Raw genomic sequence first — 21,634 nt, 5'->3', positions numbered from 1 at the left:
GGTAATTCTATTTCTCATAGTCCGTAGTGGATGCTGGGCGCCCATCCCAAGTGCGGTTTGTCTGTAATACTTGTAAATAGTTATTGTTAACTAAAGGGTTATTGTTGAGCCATCTGTTGAGAGGCTCAGTTGTTTTCATACTGTCAAACTGGATATAGTATCACGAGTTGTACGGTGTGATTGGTGTGGCTGGTAAGAGTCTTACCCGGGATTCAAAATCCTTCCTTATTATGTCTGCTCGTCCGGGCACGGTGTCCTAACTGAGGCTTGGAGGAGGGTCATAGTGGGAGGAGCCAGTGCACACCAGGTAGTCCTAAATCTTTCTAGAGTGCCCAGCCTCCTTCGGAGCCCGCTATTCCCCATGGTCCTTACGGAGTTCCCAGCATCCACTACGGACTACGAGAAATAGAATTACCGGTGAGCTAATTCTTATTATTATTATTATACGGCAGCAGAGGACATATGGCTGCAGAGTATACCACCATGACTGCTTGGTCACTGGAATGACTGATTGCTGATGCGCGGGACACTACCACTGGTCTGATGCAGGACAACACAGCAACACTGTAAGGGACTTGTTATTATTATTAAATGGCAGCAGTGGACATATGGCTGCAGAGTATACCACTGTGACTGCCTGGTCACTGGAATGACTGATGGCTGATGCACAGGACACTACCACTGGTCTGATGCAGGACAACACAGCAACACTGTAAGGGACTTGTTGTTGTTGTTGTTGTTGTTGTTATTATTATCATTATTATTATTATACGGCAGCAGTGGACATATGGCTGCAGAGTATACCACTGTGACTGCCTGATCACTGAAATGACTGATGGCTGATGCACAGAACACTACCACTGGACTGATGCAGCACAATACACCACCACTGAACTGATGCAGCACAACACAGCAGCAATGGACATATGGCAGCAAGAGGACACAACCACTGTGACTGCCTGGTCACTGTAATGACTGATGGCTGATGCACAGGGCACTACCACTGGACTGATGCAGCACAATACACCACCACTGAACTGATGTAGCACAACACAACAGCAATGGACATATGGCAGCAAGAAGACACAAGCACTGTGACTGGACAAATACAGCACAAGACACGGACACTGAGAGAATGGAGACACGTCCTCTCTGTATACTCTCCAATGCCGGAGTGAAAATGGCGGCGACGTGCGGCACCTTATATGGAATCCAAACCCCACGAAAATCTGACAACGGGATGATGACGTTTTGCCTCGTTCTGGTTTCCGAGTCAGGTGGGAAAACCCGAGCCTGGCTCGGATCCGGACTCGAATGGTGAAGTTCGGTAGGGTTCGGTTCTCTGAGAACCGAACCCGCTCATCTCTAATAATAACAAATTGTAACTTATCTGGTCTGTGAATGTATCTTTGGACAATTCAGCCAGGTGTATCCAGACATCCCCTTCTGGCTTAAAGTCGTTCTGTAGCTCAGTCATAGTATAAGGGACTCACTTGCACTTTCATCAGTCTCTCCCAGCGGACAAAATGAGATCTGCAGGCTGCAGCACAGCTTTTCTCAGAGCCAGAGGTGTCACTCACCTCTTCTGAACCTGGTGTGGCAGTGGGCGCAAATGGGGCGTGGCTTCATGGGATGACCCGCCGGAGGGGCGTGGCTTACAGAGGGGGCTTGGCTAAGCACCTCGACCCCTGTTTTCAGCACGCTGGGGGTCCGGGAGTTGCTGCTTGCCCACGAAGACTAATGTGTCTGCAGTGCCAGCTCCTACATGGTGACAGGAGCCAGGTTACTGCACGTAATGTTACAGTGCAGCACCTGGCTCCTGTCACTGATCAGGAACCGGCACTTTGGTGTCACCCCTCGGCGGATGACACCCGGGTGCGGGCCGCACCCCCCGCACCCTCCTTGTGGCGCCAATGCTCAGAGCAGTCAGTATGTGACAAGATGACTGGAACTCTTATACTGGCCATACATCAGAACGACATTGTTCTGGAATGATAATTGGCCAGCGATAATCATTTGTTTGCTCCCACATGCCAAAAAATGGCAAAAACGGTCGGCTTAAAGAGTTGGGAAAATCAAAAATGCTTGAGTTCTCCCAACTAATAGTTCTGGTGTAGGGGAGACTGAACGATAAGTAGACGGACAATGGCGCCAGTGTCTGCCTACATTTTTTACCATCCAGTCAGCCCGGACTGCCCCTGTCAGCAGCGGCAGTGCTGTGGGAGGATGATCAGGAGGGGTATGGGTCGTTGGGTCAACACAACTTAGGTCGACATGCATTAGGTCGACAGGGTCACTAGGTCAACATGGTCATTAGGTCGACAGGTACTAGTTCGACAGGTCAAAAGGTCGACGTGAGGTTTTTTTTGTACTTTTTTTGGTGTTGTTTTCTTTGTAAAGCAACGGGGAACCCCAATTAGTGCACCGTGTCACCTCGCATGGCTCACTTCGCTCACCATGCTTCAGGCAAGGTGCCTTGCTGTGCTTGGCACAGGTTACCGTTCCCATTTCTAGTCCATGTGGATCGTAAAGTTTGAAAAAGTCCAAAAAGTGGGAAAAAAATTAAACATTAATGTCGACATTTTGAACTGCCGACCTAATACATGTCCACCTAATGACCATGTCCACCTAGTGACCCTGTCGACCTAATGCATGTCGACCAATAGTGGTTGACCTAATGACTGTCGACCTAAGTGGTGTCGACCTAATGACCCTATACCATCAGGAGCAGGCTGTGGCAGTCCATCACTACCAGGCTGCCCCTGTCAGCCTGGAATTACAGGCAGGTGGGAGATGGAAGATCCTCTAACACCCAGCCTTATCGTACAGCTCCTGGCAGGGACCCCACACTGAGCCCCCCCCAATTACCTGCACCCTGCCCAATTCTTCCACTTACCTGACACTGGAGGGAACCTCTGCAGATCATCAGCCACATACAGAGCAAGGGCACCCCGCATCCCAAAATCTGGTTTCTTCTCACCATTAGCATGGCCAGTGGCATTCACCTGGCACTTGTCCGTTTCCACATCAAGTTGAGGACAGGCCTCCTGCCAACCCTGTCCTGGTCCATCTACCCTGTATTCCTCATGCATAAGTGTGACACATATCCCCCCATGCCATGTAAAGCTGGCCATACACCAGTGATTGATTGAGGGAGGCCGGGGTCAGAGATGGAGAGTGAGCTAATTACCTGATGTGTCCCAACCATACTGCTTGTCATCCTGTGTCCCCCGTGTAATGCCTGACACCCTCTCCCTGACATGTTGTGTGTGCATATAGTACAGTCTACCATCACTCTATGCTCCCATATAATGCCTGACCCCTGTCATCCTGGGCACCCATACATTACCTGACTCATCATCTCTGTCACCCCATGCGCCTGTGTAATGCCTGACATGTTGTGTGTGCATATAGTACAGTCTACAGTCACTCTATGCTCCCATATAATGCCTGACCCCTGTCATCCTGGGCACCCATACATTACCTGATTCATCATCTCTGTCACCCCATGCACCTGTGTAATGCCTGACACCCTCTCCCTGACATGTTGTGTGTGTATATAGTACAGTCTTCCGTCACTCTATGCTCCCATATAATGCCTGACCCCTGTCATCCTGGGCACCCATACATTACCTGACTCATCATCTCTGTCACCCCGTGCGCCTGTGTAATGCCTGACACCCTCTCCCTGACATGTTGTGTGTGTATATAGTACAGTCTTCCGTCACTCTATGCTCCCATATAATGCCTGACCCCTGTCATCCTGGGCACCCATACATTACCTGATTCATCATCTCTGTCACCCCATGCACCTGTGTAATGCCTGACACCCTCTCCCTGACATGTTGTGTGTGTATATAGTACAGTCTTCCGTCACTCTATGCTCCCATATAATGCCTGACCCCTGTCATCCTGGGCACCAATACATCACCTGATTCATCATCTCTGTCACCCCATGCACCTGTGTAATGCCTGACACCCTCTTAGCAGTACCTGTACATGACACCTCTTCCAGGGCGCATATATAGTAGATAATCCCTCTCCTCTGTGCACCCATATTATCCCTGACCCCTGTCATCCTGTGCAGCCATAAAGTACCTGACTCCTCCTCCCCTATCACTCTGTGTGTCCATGTATAGCGCCTTACATTCTGTGAATCCATATAGTGTTTGATACCCTGTATGGCCATATATTGCCCCACACCCCTCCCTTGCCAACATCTGTCTTAGAAAGTTTATGGTGTATGTATATTAGTATATATAACTATATCACCATACAAAAAAAAGGTTTAACTGTAAAAAAAATCAGTTTTTCAATTTATTTAAATGATGAAATTATTAAAATAATAGCCATCCAACCTTTACTCTGTATCATTTTTTCAACAAATCTGAAGATTTGTTAGTAAAGTTATACTAAATCTGTCCCAAATAATATGGCCACTATTTACATATAATAAACAAAATATAATTTTTGGGGGGCATTTTAGGGAAAATATATTAGCCAGTTAAGAAGTTAACAGTGACATCTTAAAATTAATAAATAACTAAACATACTGATGTTAATTTTATTAGCAAACAAATATTTATTTATTTATTTATTTAAAATGTTTTGGTTTTTTTAGATGCAGAAGTAGGCAGATACTGTCCATCTACTTTTGTGGCATCACATGTTGGAGAGAAGTTGTCTGATTGGATGGTCTGATGTAACAGTTGGCTCGGTGTATGGAGTACCATTGTAAGATGGGTACACACCTACATAATCCCCAGCTGATCTCGTTCTAATTGCCTACTTAATCATTGGAGGGATTGTTCCAGGGGTTCTGAACTCAGTCCTGGGGCTGCGAGAAAAAAGCAGAATCTGCAATCTGCCCACCGTATGGCAAGGCCGCCAAGCATGTTGAACATCCTGCCCAGTGGCTGCGACCGCAATTTAATTGCACAAAAATGTCACACACAATGGTGGTCATTCCGAGTTGTTCGCTCGCAAGCTACTTTTAGCAGCTTTGCACACGCTAAGCCGCCGCCTACTGGGAGTGAATCTTAGCTTATCAAAATTGCGAACGAAAGATTAGCAGAATTGCGAATAGACACTTCTTAGCAGTTTCTGAGTAGCTCCAGACTTACTCTGCATCTGCGATCAGTTCAGTGCTTGTCGTTCCTGGTTTGACGTCACAAACACACCTAGCGTTCGCCCAGACACTCCCCCGTTTCTCCAGCCACTCCTGCGTTTTTCCCAGAAACGGTAGCGTTTTTTCGCACACACCCATAAAACGGCCAGTTTCCGCCCAGAAACACCCACTTCCTGTCAATCACATAACGATCACCAGAACGAAGAAAATACCTCATAATGCCGTGAGTAAAATACCCAACTTCTTAGCACATTTACTTGGCGCAGTCGCAGTGCGGACATTGCGCATGCGCACTATGCGGAAAATCGCTGCAATGCGAAGAAATTTACCGAGCGAACAACTCGGAATGACCACCAATATACGGAATTAGTATGTGATCCCGGCTGTTGGGATACCGGCTGTCGGGAGACCAACGCCAGGAACCCGCCATCAGGAATCCCCCTAATATACAAGTGTCTCCTTGTGCTTCTTAAGCTAGCCATACATCAGACCAACTTTTCTCCAACACTCCAAACTTCCAACCATCCAACTTGTCTGTTCAACTAAAACAGTGCCCCACACATCTCACCAACTTTTTACCAGTGCTCCACACATCTAACCAACTTTTCATCAGACCAACCAACCTTCCAACTTCTGTCCAACTTGTGATGTCACCGAAGTAGGCAGACAGTGCCTGCCTACAGTTCTTCAGTTTTGTTTTGTTTTTTCATTTCAAAACATGCAGAAGTGTCTTTTTTTCAGTGAAACTGGGCTTTTCTTTCACCACCATACATTTATTAGATTTACTTATTTTTATACTGAACTATGGATACCAGCATGGTTGGGCTGCCAAGGCAAATATATATATATATATATATATATATATATATATATATATACCAGATGTAGATATTCGGCACTCCCAATGTAGTAAAATGTACAGCTTGCCTGGTGCCCTCCTGAGCTTCAAAAAGCAAACATATCACAAACGATAGGCGGCACTCTAGGACTTTTCAAAAATCAAGAACATACGTGACCCTGTTCTGACAGCTTAACGTTTCGGTTTCGGTCATTTTCAATCTGCCACACTTTGCTGGCGGAATCTAATAAAAAACTTTAAAAACATGTTTTTTTTTGGTGTTTTTTTTTGGGTAATAGCATATCTATTTATATTAGAAGGGATTAGGTACTTGGTTTGTCTTTTTTGGAGGCACAAGTATTATTTATATATTTTTAAAAATATTATTATTATTATTATTATTATTATTTTAAAATGGAATGGGAAAATCCCGGAAAAAAAATTGCGTGGGGTCCCCCCTCCAAATCATAACCAGCCTCGGGCTCTTCGAGCCGGTCCTGGTTCTAAAAATCAAGGGAAAAAACGGACAGGGGATCCCCCGTATTTTTAAAACCAGCACCGGGCTCTGCGCCGGGTGCTGGTGCAAAAAATACGGGGGACAAAAAGAGTAGGGGTCCCCCGTATTTTTTACACCAGCATCGGGCTCCACTAGCTGGACAGATAATGCCACAGCCGGGGGTCACTTTTATACAGTGCCCTGCGGCCGTGGCATTAAATATCCAACTAGTCACCCCTGGCCGGGGTACCCTGGGGGTGTGGGGACCCCTTCAATCAAGGGGTCCCCCCCAGCCACCCAAGGGCCAGGGTTGAAGCCCGAGGCTGTCCCCCCCATCCAAAGGCTGCGGATGGGGGGCTGATAGTCTTGAGAAAATTGAAAGAATATTGTTTTTTCCAGTAGTACTACAAGTCCCAGCAAGCCTCCACGCAAGCTGGTACTTGGAGAACCACAAGTACCAGCATGCAGAGAAAAACGGGCCCGCTGGTACCTGTAGTTCTAATGGAAAAAAAATACCCAAATAAAAACAGGAGACACACACCGTGACAGTAAAACTTTATTTCACACATGTCGACACACACATACTTACCTATGTTGACACGAAGCAGTCAGTCCTCTTCTCCAAGTAGAATCCACGGGTACCTGAAAATAAAAGATAATTATACTCACCTGATCCAGGGTCCAGATTATAATCCACGTACTTGGCAAAACAACAAACCGAACACCCGGACCAAACGGACTGAAAGGGGTCCCATGTTTACACATGGGACCCCTTTCCACGAATGCAGAGACACCCCCGTGACAGCTGTCACAGAAGTGTCTCTTCAGCCAATCAGGAAACGCCACTCACCTGATTGGCTCTGTGCGCGTCTGAAGTGACTGAAGGCTGGCGGGGGGGGGGGGGGGGGGGTGAATTAGCGCTGCGGGAGCCGATGCGGGCAGAGGGAGGGAGGCTGGCGGGCAGGGGGGGGGTGAATTAGCGGTATGGGAGCCGGTGCGGGCGGAGGGAGGCTGGCGGGCAGGGGGGGTGAATTACCGGTGCGGGAGTCGGTGCGGGCTGGAGCTGGCCCTGGTGGTGGTGAGGGGGAAGGGGTGCCGTGATCTTGGGGGGCAGTGACTGCAGGAGGGGAGCAGAGGTCCCGCGATTGCGGGTGATATGCGGGGGGTGCCGCGATCGTGGGTGATATGCGGAGGGTGCCGCGATTGTGGGTGATATGCGGGGGGTGCCGCGATCGCGGGTGATATGCGGGGGTGCCGCGATCGTGGGTGATATGCGGGGGGTGCCGCGATCGCGGGTGATATGCGGGGGTGCCGCGATCGTGGGTGATATGCGGGGGGTGCTGCGATCGCGGGTGATATGCGGGGGTGCCGCGATCGCGGGTGATATGTGGGGGGTGCCGCGATCGCGGGTAAGCTGCAGGGGGTGCCGCGATCGTGGGTGATATGCGGGGGGGTGCCGCGATCGCGGGTGATATGCGGGGGTGCCGCGATCGTGGGTGATATGCGGGGGGTGCCGCAATCGTGGGTGATATGCGGGGGTGCCACGATCGTGGGTGATATGCGGGGGGTGCTGCGATCGCGGGTGATATGCGGGGGTGCCGCGATCGCGGGTAAGCTGCGGGGGGTGCCGCAATCGCGGGTAAGCTGCAGGGGGTGCCGCAATCGCGGGTGGGGTGCGGGGGGTGCCGCAACCGTAGGTGGGGTGCCACTGCTGAGTGTCCTGCGATCGCGGGTGATATGCGGGGGGTGCCGCAATCGCGGGTGATATGCGGGGGGGGTGCCGCGATTGCGGGCAAACTGCGGGGGGTGCCGCGATTGAGGGTAAATTGCGGGGGGTGCCGCGATTGCGGGTAAGCTGCGGGGGGGGGGGTGCCGCGATCGCGGGTGGTGTGCGGGGGTGCCGCGATCGTGGGTAAGCTGTGGGGGGTGCCGCGATTGCGGGTAAACTGCGGGGGTGCCGCGATTGCGGGTAAGCTGCGGGGGGGGGGGGTGCCGCGATTGCGGGTAAACCGCGGGGAGTGCCGCGTTTGCGGGTAAGCTGTCGGGGGTGCCGCGATCGTGGGTGGTGTGCGGGGGTGCCGCAACCGCAGTGGGGTGCCAGTGATCGGGGGTGGCGTGCGGGGGTGCAGCAATCACGGGTGGGGTGCGGGGGGTGCCGCGATCGTGGGGTATTGCTGGAGGGGTGCCACTGCTGGGTGTCCTGTGACAGCGGCAGCCCGGCAGCAGTGATGTGCTACCGTAGCTGCCCCTGGTCCTCCTCCAACTCCGCTACCACTGCCTGTGGTCTGTTGTGACAGGGGCAGCCCGGCAGCAGTGATGAACTGCCGCAGCTGCCCCTGGTCCTCCTCCCGCTCTGCCGCCGCTCCACGAGGTCCCGCTGTGACAGGGGCAGCCCGGCAGCAGTGATGAACTGCCGCAGCTGCCCCTGCACCTCCTCCCGCTCCGCCGCCGCTCCACGGGGTCCCGCTGTGACAGGGGCAGCCCGGCAGCAGTGATGACCTGCCGCAGCTGCCCCTGAACCTCCCGGCTCGTGCTGCCCAGTAGGTAGTGATGGGGAAGAAGTAGGTGGACACTGCTGGTCAGTGTCCGCCTACTTATCGTTCAGTTGGGGGGAAAGTTTCCCCTACACCTAAACGATTAGTTGGGAAAATCAAACAAGTTTGATTTTCCCAACTAGTTGGACAGACCGTTTCTGGCCGTTTTTCAGTGTGTGGGAGCAAACGGCTGATAATCGTTTGCTCCCACACACTGCCAGATTATCGTTCTAACCAGCCAACTAGTTGGCTGGTTGGAACGATATCTTCCTGATGTATGGCCAGCATTAGTCATACTTCCCAGTTGTTCACACATATATATCGGAGGTCCATACCCACCTACGGGTTCACAATATATTAGCTCTTCGCTTGAACAGATGATATATTGGCCAGTGTGTACCCAGCATTAGAGAACAGTTACAAAGCACAGTTTACCCTTCACTGGCTGGTGCCTGCAGGTCCACAGCCCCACACTTCTCTCTTATAACTTTAATGGAGGACACACCCCACACAGGCGCCTTCAGTCATCCCTTCTGTGCTCACTGGCGTTTCTATAATGGGTGCAGTGTGTGCGATGCACACGGGCCCCTGAGTCCAGAGGGGGCCCCCAGCACACATGCTGTACCCATTTTTAAAGTACTCACCCTTCCGGAGACCGACGCTGTTAAAAAACACCATGAAAATGGCTCAGCTGCCATTTTCACTGAGTTCTGTGCATGCTCAGTAGAGAAATCTTAGGGAAAATGGCCGCCGCACCATTTTCCCAGAGATCTGCGCCTGCACAATAGAGTCTGAGCGCTCTAGTGCTCAGACTCTCAGCGCTGCCGGCAGAGAGGAGGGGGCCGAACGGAGGAGGCCGAACACGGACCTCCTCCTCTCTTAAAATGCCACTGTATGTGCTACTATAATTTGCTTCTCTTTGCTCCTCAGCAGACAATTTACAAAATGCCCCACACACCCAGTCTGCCTCCTCTGCTACCTAAGGGCCGGCAATATGCATATAGTCACACACATATCTGCCTCTCTATGCTCCCTTCTACTACACCAGGGACTGCAGTATGCGGACTCCTCCTATTTATTTACAGCTACAGCTCTGACACTCAGATGTGTACTCTCAGCTGCAGCCCATCTTCTTATACAGGAATGGCTCCTCTATATAGCCACACTGCCTCGACAGTGACACCCCCCTCTCTGATGCTGCGGGGGGGGGGGGGTTCATATACAATGTACAGAGAAATCTATAGGATCCAGGGACGTGTGGTGAACTAAATGGCTCAGGAGGCACTGGCTAGGACCAGAGCCAGATATGAGCCAAAGGGTTCATCTGGTCATTATACACAGTTGCAGCAGTATACACTCCTGGAAATTTGATGAGTTTTGATCTGAGATGTGCAGAAAAGATAGGCCATACACTTTTTACTCCAGAGTTTTGGCTATAAAAATAATTAGAACAATCCAAAGAAGATATTTCTAACATATTCTTTGTATTTTTTCATATACATTATATAGTCAAAACTCTGGCACAAACGTTAGTATGACAGGAAAAGCTCTGCCTCACCCCACCGCACGTCAATGATAAGATCCCCCCTCCACCTGACATTCACACATGCGTGGTCAGCATACCACACATGTAGAGTGGTGCGCACAGCTCCCAAAGACGTGAAGGAGTTCACTAATGCGATCTCTACATTACTTACACACCGCAGACTCAGGCTTCTTTTGAAGCCCATACCCCTGCGGCTGTATTTTATTCGAGCCGTAGGCAAACGCAAGGGGGGTTTCCGGTTGCCCGGAAATCCCCCTCCTCTTAGCAAGTGGCTCACATTATGACAATAGCAATGGTATATAATACAATTACTAGAGCTGCCGCCACATCATGTAGTTTAAGGGACGTGACCAGTGGCATCAGCTACTTCTACGAAGTTTGCTGTGTGTGTGGATCTGAGTCCTCAATTAGTGCACTAGACCAGAGACAGAGAGTAGCTACCTGGAAGAAGAGACAGGGGCCTTGCCATGAGGTGGGAGAATGTGTGCTTAGAAAGTGCAGTACTCTGCATCTATAGTGTTAAATATAAATACTGTATGCAGTGTATATGTTTACATTAATGTCCAGAGTCTTTACTGGGTTCTTCTACTGCTCCCCCAGACTCCTGCACTTTCTCCAGTGTTCTATAGAGTGGGAGATTGTGGACTGCATTTGGAAACCCCCCTCTAGAAATCCTGCGTTTGCCACTGCGGGCGAACATTTATTTCTTATTGTCGTGAATAGTAAATACTGTAATAATATTGGTGCCTAGATTTAGTTTTCCTGTTACCATAGAGCATACTTGCCTACTTTTGAAAAAGCATCTCAGGGAGATGTGAAAGTAATGGTACCCATACACTTGTGCGATAGCCTTCGACACAATATCGGGCCCGATTTCCCTTGAAGCTCACCTTGAGATAAATCGCATTGAAAGTGTTTTTTGTGTGCATTCGATGCGCATACAATCCTGCGATTTATCTCATGCCCCTTACGGCCGGAAATCGGGTGGTATCGGATGATCGAATGTGAGCGCATTGCATGCTGACCAAAGCACACCAGATTTATCTGCAAGATTTCTAACAATTTAAATAGAGGGCTGGCCTATATCTGGGGGAGATATAAACAAGCAGCCATTTTACTCTGTGCACTTCTGTTTGCTTTGTGACTAGAGAAGTTTGGTTTATACCTGCTGCTCGTTCCACGTTGCTAGCCACCGTGCACTGCTTTGTTCTGCTTGCATTACAACTACATGCCCCTCCTGGATGAGATCAGGGAGACCAACCCAGATGACTACCGCAACTTCCTGCGCACGGATGATGACACCTTCCAGGAGTTGCTGCGTCTGGTGGTCCCCCTCATACAGAAGCAGGATACCAAATGGCGGGTTCCAATCCGTGCTGAGGAGAGGCTCATGGCTACCCTGCGGTTCCTTGCTACTGGACAGTCGTCTGAGGAGCTGAAGTATGGGACCCGTATCTCTGCGTAGGCTTTGTGACACATCAAACCTGAAACCTGCAAGGCTGTTATCAAAGTGCTTCAGTACAAGTACTATAAGATAAGAAAATGACACCACACATTGCTTGTCGTGTAACAAAATGTTTTATTTTGCAAACTGAAATTGGGTAGAAAAAACATGTGCTCTTTATTTCAAGACATCATTTTAACATGGCTAAACGTTAGCAAACAGTATACATTTTCATAATGCAGCACATGTGCATCATTACATTTATGAAATGATAAAAAAAAATGCTATATATAGCAACAAATGTTGTGCATTTTGATACTACGACATTGAGTGGCACCGTAGGAAGATGGGTCCCCGGTGTTATGCACACCAGTGCCAGCAGGAAAGTACTGGTGTCAGAACTGTTATGCACTCCAGTGTCTGCAGGAATGTACTGGTGTTTGAACTGTTATGCAAAACAGATGGACTCACAGACAAACTGGGGAATATGACATAACGTACACAGAAGGTGATAGGGTAACAAAATACACACAAAGTGAACAGAGAAGCCCAGAGGCTAAGGAACTGGGTATCTCCCTTGTATTAGAACTGCTAAGATGGAAAAAGCAAGATGTTGTGTTTTAATACGTAGAGAACCCGAAATGCTGTTGCTAAGGGCAACAGCAAAACCCTAAAGGGTTACCAACGGGTGTGGCAGTAAACTCCTTGGTCAGAGATGGAATGATAGACACAAGGAGAATCTCCACAATCCTAATTCTCACTTGCAGTGCACAGGTTTTAGCTTACTGCCACTAAACTGACCCCTGACACCTAGCACAGTGAGACAGGATTAGACAGGCAAGTCTTAGAATACAGCCGCAAACTTGCTAAGTTCACAGAGTAGTAACAGAACCCCAGCAAGCTAAACGACTGACTCCAGTCTTACTGCTAGGTCTGGATTGGCAGAGTGTAATACCAAATTCCCAGGCCTATTTGCAGTAAGCAACAAACAAATACAAAGCTACACAGTACTGGCTAACTTTCATGAACTGACTAACCAACAAAGATTCAGCAGCATCTGCTTACCCTGAAAAGAGGCCTTATAAAGCAGGTGCTGTCCACGCCCCACTCAGACCTCACAGACTGTGAGCACAAAAACCAGCACCGGATCCCCTGCCGTGCACAGAGCCTATAACCACTGCACAGCAAAAGACCCGAACCGGAGTATCAGCTGCGCTCAGGTTACTCCACTAGCACTTGTCTCCCGGTTGCCATGACGACGTGGCAGCACAGGGCAGGAGACCCTAACAGTACCCCCCCTCTGACGAGGGGTCAAAGAACCCCTACCACCGGGTTTATCGGGGAACTGCGAGAAGAAAGAGCGTATCAGTCTGGGGGCATGAAGATCACAACTGCGCAACCACGACCGCTCCTCCGGGCCATACCCCTTCCAGTGCACCAAAAATGACAGCCGACCCCGAACCACCTTGGAGTCAAGAATCCTTTCAACAACAAACTCCCTCTGGCCACGTATCAGAAGAGGGGAAGGTCTTCCACTGGAAGAAGGATTACTAATCGCCCGTTTTAAAAGGGAACAATGAAATGTTTTATTGATACCCAAAGAACGGGGCAGATCTAACTGAAATGCCACCGGATTGATAACCCTGGTGATCTTATAAGGGCCGATGAACCGGGGCCCTAACTTATGAGATGGCTGTCTCAACTTCAAATTCTTGGTAGACAACCAGACGAAGTCTCCTAATTTGAAGCTGCAGGGTCTTTTCCGCTTATCAAAAACCCTTTTGGTCACTAATGACACAGACACAAGGGCTTTCTTCACTTTCCGCCAAATACCTCTAAGGACCGAAACCACAGAGGAACCACCAGGCGTGGAGTCCAGGGGGTCAAAAGAATTGGCCTTAGGATGATGCCCATACACACAAAGGAAGGGAGAGATCCCTGTAGCAGAGTGAGCCGCGTTGTTATAGGCAAACTCCGCCATGGACAGATGAGCAACCCAATCAGTCTGACACTTGGAGACATAACACCTGAGGAACTGCTCCAAGGACTGGTTCACCCTTTCAGTCTGCCCATTAGACTGCGGATGGTAGCCTGACGACAAGCTGACAGAAATCTGGAGATCGGAACAAAATGCCCTCCAGAATTTGGCCACAAACTGGGATCCGCGGTCAGAGACCACATCAAGTGGCAACCCGTGGAGACGCACAACATGCAGCATAAATAATTCAGACAGGCGTCTGGCTGATGGCAGCCCAACCAGTGGAACGAAGTGCGCCATCTTCGAAAACCTGTCAACGACAACCCAGATGGCTGTCATCCCCGAGGATTTGGGCAAGTCCACCACAAAATCCATTGAAATGTGGGTCCATGGCTTAGATGGGATAGAGAGTGGATGTAATGGGCCAACAGGAACCCCTCTAGGAGTCTTATTTCGGGCACAGATGTCACATGCCCGAACCCACTGATCCACATCCTTAGCCACCGAGGGCCACCACACCGCCCTAGATAGCAACTCCCGAGTTCTGGCAATACCCGGGTGACCTGCCGACTTCTTGGCATGGAATTCCAGGAATACTCGCTGTCTTAACCTAGGAGGCACAAACAAAAGACCTACCGGAAGGTCTGGAGGAGCCTGCTCCTGTGCTCTAAGGACTAATGATAAGAGGTCCTGGGTAATGCCCACTTTAATACATGATGGGGAAACAATGGGCAACGGCTCCTCGGTGGTCTCCTGGATTGGAGCAAAACTCCGCGAGAGCGCATCAGCCTTGATGTTTTTTGACCCAGGGCGATATGTTATCAAAAAATTAAAGCGAGCAAAAAACAAAGCCCATCGTGCCTGCCTGGCATTGAGACGCTTCGCTGACTCTAAATATGCCAGATTCTTATGGTCAGTGAGAATTGAGACCACAAACTTAGCCCCCTCAAGCCAGTGTCTCCACTCCTCGAGTGCATCCTTAATAGCCAACAATTCCCGGTTACCCACGTCATAATTCATCTCGGCAGGCGAAAATTTACGGGAAAAGTAAGCACAGGGATGAAGGCGATTATCAGACACTCCCATCTGAGAAAGCACTGCCCCAATACCCATCTCAGAGGCATCCACCTCCACCACAAAAGGACGCTCTGGATCTGGGTGTCGCAGCACCTTGGCCGAAACAAATGCCCTTTTGAGACGGGCAAAAGCCGCTTTAGCCTCACAAGACCAGTGAGCAACATCCGCCCCTTTCTTAGTGAGTGCCACCAAGGGCGCCACTATAGACGAAAATCCATCGATAAATCGTCTATAAAAATTCGCAAAGCCCAGGAAACGCTGAAGCGCCTTCAAACTAGTGGGCTGCACCCAATCCAGGACTGCCTGTACCTTGGAACCCTCCATTTGGAAACCTTCTGGGGAGATAATATATCCTAGAAATGCGATTTGCTGAACTTCAAATTCGCACTTCTCCAGCTTCGCCCCAAGCCGGTGGTCTCTGAGTTTCTGGAGGACTAAGCGTACATGCTTCCGATGTTCCTCCAGGGAATGGGAGAAGATTAGGATGTCATCTAAGTATACAACTAAGAATCTATCCAAATATTCCCTGAGCACATCATTCATGAAATCCTGGAAGACTGCCGGGGCATTACAGAGCCCAAAAGGCATCACCAAATATTCATAATGCCCTGAGTGGGTATTAAAGGCAGTCTTCCATTCATCCCCCTCTCTTATTCGGATTAGATTGTACGCACCGCGTAGGTCAATCTTAGAAAAAATGGTGGCAGTACGAAGCTGGTCAAACAAGACCGAAATGAGAGGCAGTGGGTATGAGTTTTTAATCGTGATACGGTTCAATTCCCTGAAGTCGATGCAGGGTCGCAACGAACCGTCCTTTTTACCCACGAAGAAGAACCCCGACCCAACTGGAGACTGTGAAGGTCTGATAAATCCCTTAGCCAAGTTCTCCTGAATGTACTCTGCCATAGCCTGAGTCTCAGGACGTGACAGGGAGTACAACCTGCTCTTGGGAAGCTTAGCATTTGGCAACAAATCAATGGCACAGTCATAGGGGCGATGGGGAGGTAGTACCTCTGCAACTTTTTTGGAGAACACGTCCGCAAAATCTGCATAACACCCTGGCAATCCTGGCAAATTTAGCTGCGAGAGCCTGACTGGAAGGCTCAAGCAACTCCTGAAACAATCAGTACCCCAACTAAGAATCTCCCCAGAGACCCAGTCAAATTGAGGATTGTGGGCCCTTAACCAGGGTAACCCCAACACCAATGGGGCAAAAGTACAGACAGTCACATAAAAGGACAATTTTTCAGAGTGTGTGGCTCCAATAAACAAAGAAATCTGGCTAGTGCAAGAGGTAATTTTACCTTGGGATAATGGTTCCCCGTTTAACCCACAAATCTCAATTTCCGATGCCAAGGGTACTAAGGGAACAGAGTGTTTCAGGGCGAATTGGCGGTCCATAAAAACCCCGTCGGCCCCACTGTCCACAAAGGCCTCAGTCTTGACAGTTTGACCGAGGATCTTCAAGGTCACCGGAATGATAAAAGTCTTCTTGGGAAATTCTGACTTCTGGCCTGACAGGATATTTCCCATCACCCTCAGGCCCTGAAGTTTTCCGGCTTTTCTGGGCATGATACTACCACATGACCTTTATTCCCACAGTACAAACACAACCCCTGCTGTCTCCTCCGCGTCTTCTCACGCGAGGAGAGGCGGGTAGCCCCAATCTGCATAGGCTCCTCAGAAAATTCCTCAGAGTCTGAGGTTCCCTTGGGAAGGAAGGAAATCTCAGTCTCCCTTTCAAGCCTACGCTCTCTCAGCCGTCTATCCACCCGGATGGATAACTGCATGAGCTGATCCAAGCTATCAGGCAAGGGATATTGTACCAGTTGGTCCTTTATCTGGTTAGAAAGACCTCTTCGGTACTGGTGTCTCAGGGCTGGGTCATTCCACTGGGTATCATGGGCCAACCTCCGAAACTCCGTACAGTAAACCTCAACTGGCCTTCGCCCTTGCTTAAGGATCGAAATCTGAGCCTCGGCTGAGGCCGTCTTGTCAGGGTCATCATACAACATGCCCAGTGCCGTAAAAAAAGCATCAACACTTTTAAGCGACGGACAGTCAGGCTGCAACCCATATGCCCAGACCTGTGGGTCTCCTTGTAGCAAGGAAATCACTATGCCCACCCGCTGAATCTCCGACCCAGAAGACTGAGGCCTAAGCCGGAAGTATAGCTTGCAGCTCTCCTTGAAACAAAAGAACTGCGAGCGATCTCCAGAAAAACGATCCGGGAGATTTACTTTCGGCTCCTTAACCCCTGCAGGTGCTGCTGCTGCGGGAGCTCCGCCAGCAGCCTGGGAGGTGTGCATTTTAATGGACAAATCATTAAATTGTCGAGTCAGGACCTGCACCTGATCGACCACCTGTTGCAACGTATTTTGAGGGGTATGCTCCATATTCCCACAAAATTTCAACAGGAGTATTAGGCTGCTGAATATGTTATGCACACCAGTGCCAGCAGGAAAGTACTGGTGTCAGAACTGTTATGCACTCCAGTGTCTGCAGGAATGTACTGGTGTTTGAACTGTTATGCAAAACAGATGGACTCACAGACAAACTGGGGAATATGACATAACGTACACAGAAGGTGATAGGGTAACAAAATACACACAAAGTGAACAGAGAAGCCCAGAGGCTAAGGAACTGGGTATCTCCCTTGTATTAGAACTGCTAAGATGGAAAAAGCAAGATGTTGTGTTTTAATACGTAGAGAACCCGAAATGCTGTTGCTAAGGGCAACAGCAAAACCCTAAAGGGTTACCAACGGGTGTGGCAGTAAACTCCTTGGTCAGAGATGGAATGATAGACACAAGGAGAATCTCCACAATCCTAATTCTCACTTGCAGTGCACAGGTTTTAGCTTACTGCCACTAAGCTGACCCCTGACACCTAGCACAGTGAGACAGGATTAGACAGGCAAGTCTTAGAATACAGCCGCAAACTTGCTAAGTTCACAGAGTAGTAACAGAACCCCAGCAAGCTAAACGACTGACTCCAGTCTTACTGCTAGGTCTGGATTGGCAGAGTGTAATACCAAATTCCCAGGCCTATTTGCAGTAAGCAACAAACAAATACAAAGCTACACAGTACTGGCTAACTTTCATGAACTGACTAACCAACAAAGATTCAGCAGCATCTGCTTACCCTGAAAAGAGGCCTTATAAAGCAGGTGCTGTCCACGCCCCACTCAGACCTCACAGACTGTGAGCACAAAAACCAGCACCGGATCCCCTGCCGTGCACAGAGCCTATAACCACTGCACAGCAAAAGACCCGAACCGGAGTATCAGCTGCGCTCAGGTTACTCCACTAGCACTTGTCTCCCGGTTGCCATGACGACGTGGCAGCACAGGGCAGGAGACCCTAACACCCGGTACCATCAATCTGCACCAAGTTGCATGTGTGCATTGTGCCCCTGGTTGCGGCGGCGCCACTCAATGTCGTAGTATCACAGTGCACCACATCTGTTGCTATATATAGCAAGGGCAGCATTTACATTTATGAAACGTAAAAAAAGTCATATATATATATATATATATATATATATATATATATATATATGTGAACAAAGGATGAGGTAGTAAAGGCGACCGCTGGTGTCAATCAGATGCAGAGGATAGGCAGTTGCAATAAAATTTAAAATTTATTTAAACTGTGGTGCACTAAAACAAAAATAGAGTAAAAAAGTGGAATTTTGTACAGTAAAAATAATAAGCACAGGGAGGTAAATAAAAAATGCTTAAAAAATTACAATTGACATAAAAATTGGTACATGGGACATAAAAATACATCGGATTAAAAAAGTCAAAAACAAAAATATAAAGTTCAAAAGAAAGGAGTAAGATAGCTTAACTTAGTAGTTGAGGTATAGATCAAAGCAGCACCACAGTTTAAATAAATTTTAAATTTTATTGCAACTGCCTATCCTCTGCATCTGATTGACACCAGCGGTCGCCTTTACTACCTCATCCTTTGTTCACAAGTGTTCACCACAGGCACCTATACCAGTGCCTAATTCTATTTGAGGTAACAGGCTGACGCCCCAAATCTAGAGGGGAGTGTCTAATAGGCAGATATCTTTTAATATATATTTATATATTTTTTAATGATCTCACTGTGGGGGTTCCATTACTAGTGTTGATATTTTGAATACTGCATCTGTGGCGCTGATAGCTTCCCTGGTACACATATATATATTTATATATATATATATATTAAAATATAACTTTTTATAAATATGCAGCCAACATGGCTGAATTTTTTCAAACAGTATCTTTATGGTAGCATCTGGTGCAATATGAGAAATGGTGGTAGTGGCATATGATTTCAGACTGTACCGTGAGGAAGAGTGCCTGTTTGTGACTGAACAGAAGAGAGAGACTGCCTATAACCGCCTGGTGGAGTAGTCAGAGCCACCTTCTTAGCGGATACTGTGGCCTGGGTCTGGAAAAATATATAAATTTACAGACTGTCAATACACACATGAAGTTAGGAGCAGATTGAGGTTCTCCGGAACCAACAACAGGCCCCTATCAGCATGTGTGTATTGTGCACATGAAAGCGGTGCCACTCTTAACCATGGTTTTCATGATGTAGCATCATGTGCATCATTACATTTACGAAATGATAAAAAAATTGCTATATATAACAACAAATGTGGTGCATTTTTATACTACGGCGATGAGTGGCACCGCAGCCAGGGACACAATGCACAGCTGCAACTTGGGGTAGGAAGATGGGTCCCTGATTCCATCAACCTTCACCAAGTTGCATGAATACACTTGTGAACAAAAAAAAATTGTGTAGATATATATCAAAACATAAGTATTTTTATAAATATGCGGCCAACATGGCAGAACTTTTTCAAACACTAGAACTGTATATTCATGTTTCTTCTAATTATAAATATAAATATGGTGCAGTATGATATATGGTGGTTTTGGAGTGGCAGCGCTTTCAGGGGCACAATGCACACATGCAGGTATTTTATATATACCAACAGATGTGGTGCATTCAGATACTGCGATATTGAGTGTCACCGGTGCCTGGGGCACAATGCACACATGCAGCTAGGGGCAGGAAGATGGGTCCCCGGTACCATCAACCTGTCCCTAGCAGCATGTGTGCATTGTCCGCCTGAAAGCGTTGACACTCACCGTAGTATCAGACTGCACCACATCTGTTGGTATGTATAACAAGGGCAGCAGTAAATGAGAATCACCCCACATTTGAAAGAGACTTGTCTCCTCCGCCTCCTCTTGTCCCCCCTGTGACATCAAGGAGGTCATAATTGTGGAGGGTACGGTGGATGTGTGGTGGCCTTGGGAAGGGTAGCTAGTTTGAGGAGGAGATTGGATAAAGGGGGAAGTGTGGGTAGATGGGGGGGGGGTTTGACGATAACGGGAAGGGTGGCTGGTTTGATTAGGAGGGGTTTGAGGAGGATGGAAAGTGGAGGAAGGGTACTTGGATGGGGTCTGCGGTTGCGGATAACCGGAATGGTAGCCGTTATGCGGAGAAGGATGGGTACTGGAGGAAAAGGTGGGTAGTGAACTGAAGGTCAATGGGAGATGAGGAGCAGGTGCTTGAGGTACTGACCCATAAACGTTCCACTCTGGTGTCAGTTTTCCTAAGAGTGTTTGGTACAAAACCTGTGACACCAGGCGCTGGCACTCTACTTGCTGCTGCGCAGAAACCTTACGCATGGTTTTGCTCACATATGATGCAACGTCATCAAATTCATCCGGTTTCTGGAGCAGCTGTGAACAGGCCTCCAATAGTAGTGGGTCTTCAACAAATTTGGTTTTCCGTGGATTCCTCCTGGCAGCCTGTCGCTGTGGAGAGTTTGGTTCCTCTGGTGAGGTGTTGTTGAGAGCAGGGGTACGGCTGAGGTCTTCTTCAGGTGTCTGTAGGTCTTGTGACTGTAGGTAAAAAAAAACATATTTAGTGAATATTAAAAAAAAAAAAAAATTTACAGTTCCCAACAAGCGTAGCAGAATGGCAAGCTATTGCAGAGGACTTTGACAGACGGTGGAATTTCCTAAACTGTGGTGGTGCGATAGACGGGAAACATGTGCGCATCACCAAACCCACCAACAGAGGGTCGGACTAATTCAATTATAAAGGCTACTTTAGCATTGCTCTCATGGCGGTGGTCAATGCAAACTATGAATTTATTTTCCTGGATGTAGGGGAAAATGGTCATTGCACAGATGGTGGATCGTTGAAAAATACGTGCTTCTATGATAGGCTCACCACCAACTCCATTCATCTGCCGCCTGCGGAGCAAACAAAGAATGGCCTGGGATTTGTGTTCGTGGCAGTTGAGGCATTCGCACTGCACGAACACATAATGAAGCCCTACCCGCAAAGAGTCCATAACCACGATAGGTGCATTTTTAACTACCATCTTTCTAGGGCCCGTCGAGTTGTTGAGAATGCATTTGACATTCTCAGCAACCGGTTCAGGATCTTCTACAAACCTATCAACATGAGACTGGACAAAATTGACTATGTAGTAACAGCATGTTGTATACTACACAACATGCTCCGACGCAAGGCCACGAGGCAAATGCCTTTACTCCCAGCAGGACCGGA

Source organism: Pseudophryne corroboree, chromosome 3 (genome assembly GCF_028390025.1).
Source record: "Pseudophryne corroboree isolate aPseCor3 chromosome 3, aPseCor3.hap2, whole genome shotgun sequence".
NCBI lineage: Eukaryota > Metazoa > Chordata > Amphibia > Anura > Myobatrachidae > Pseudophryne > Pseudophryne corroboree.
Note: the sequence above shows the minus strand (reverse complement) of the source record.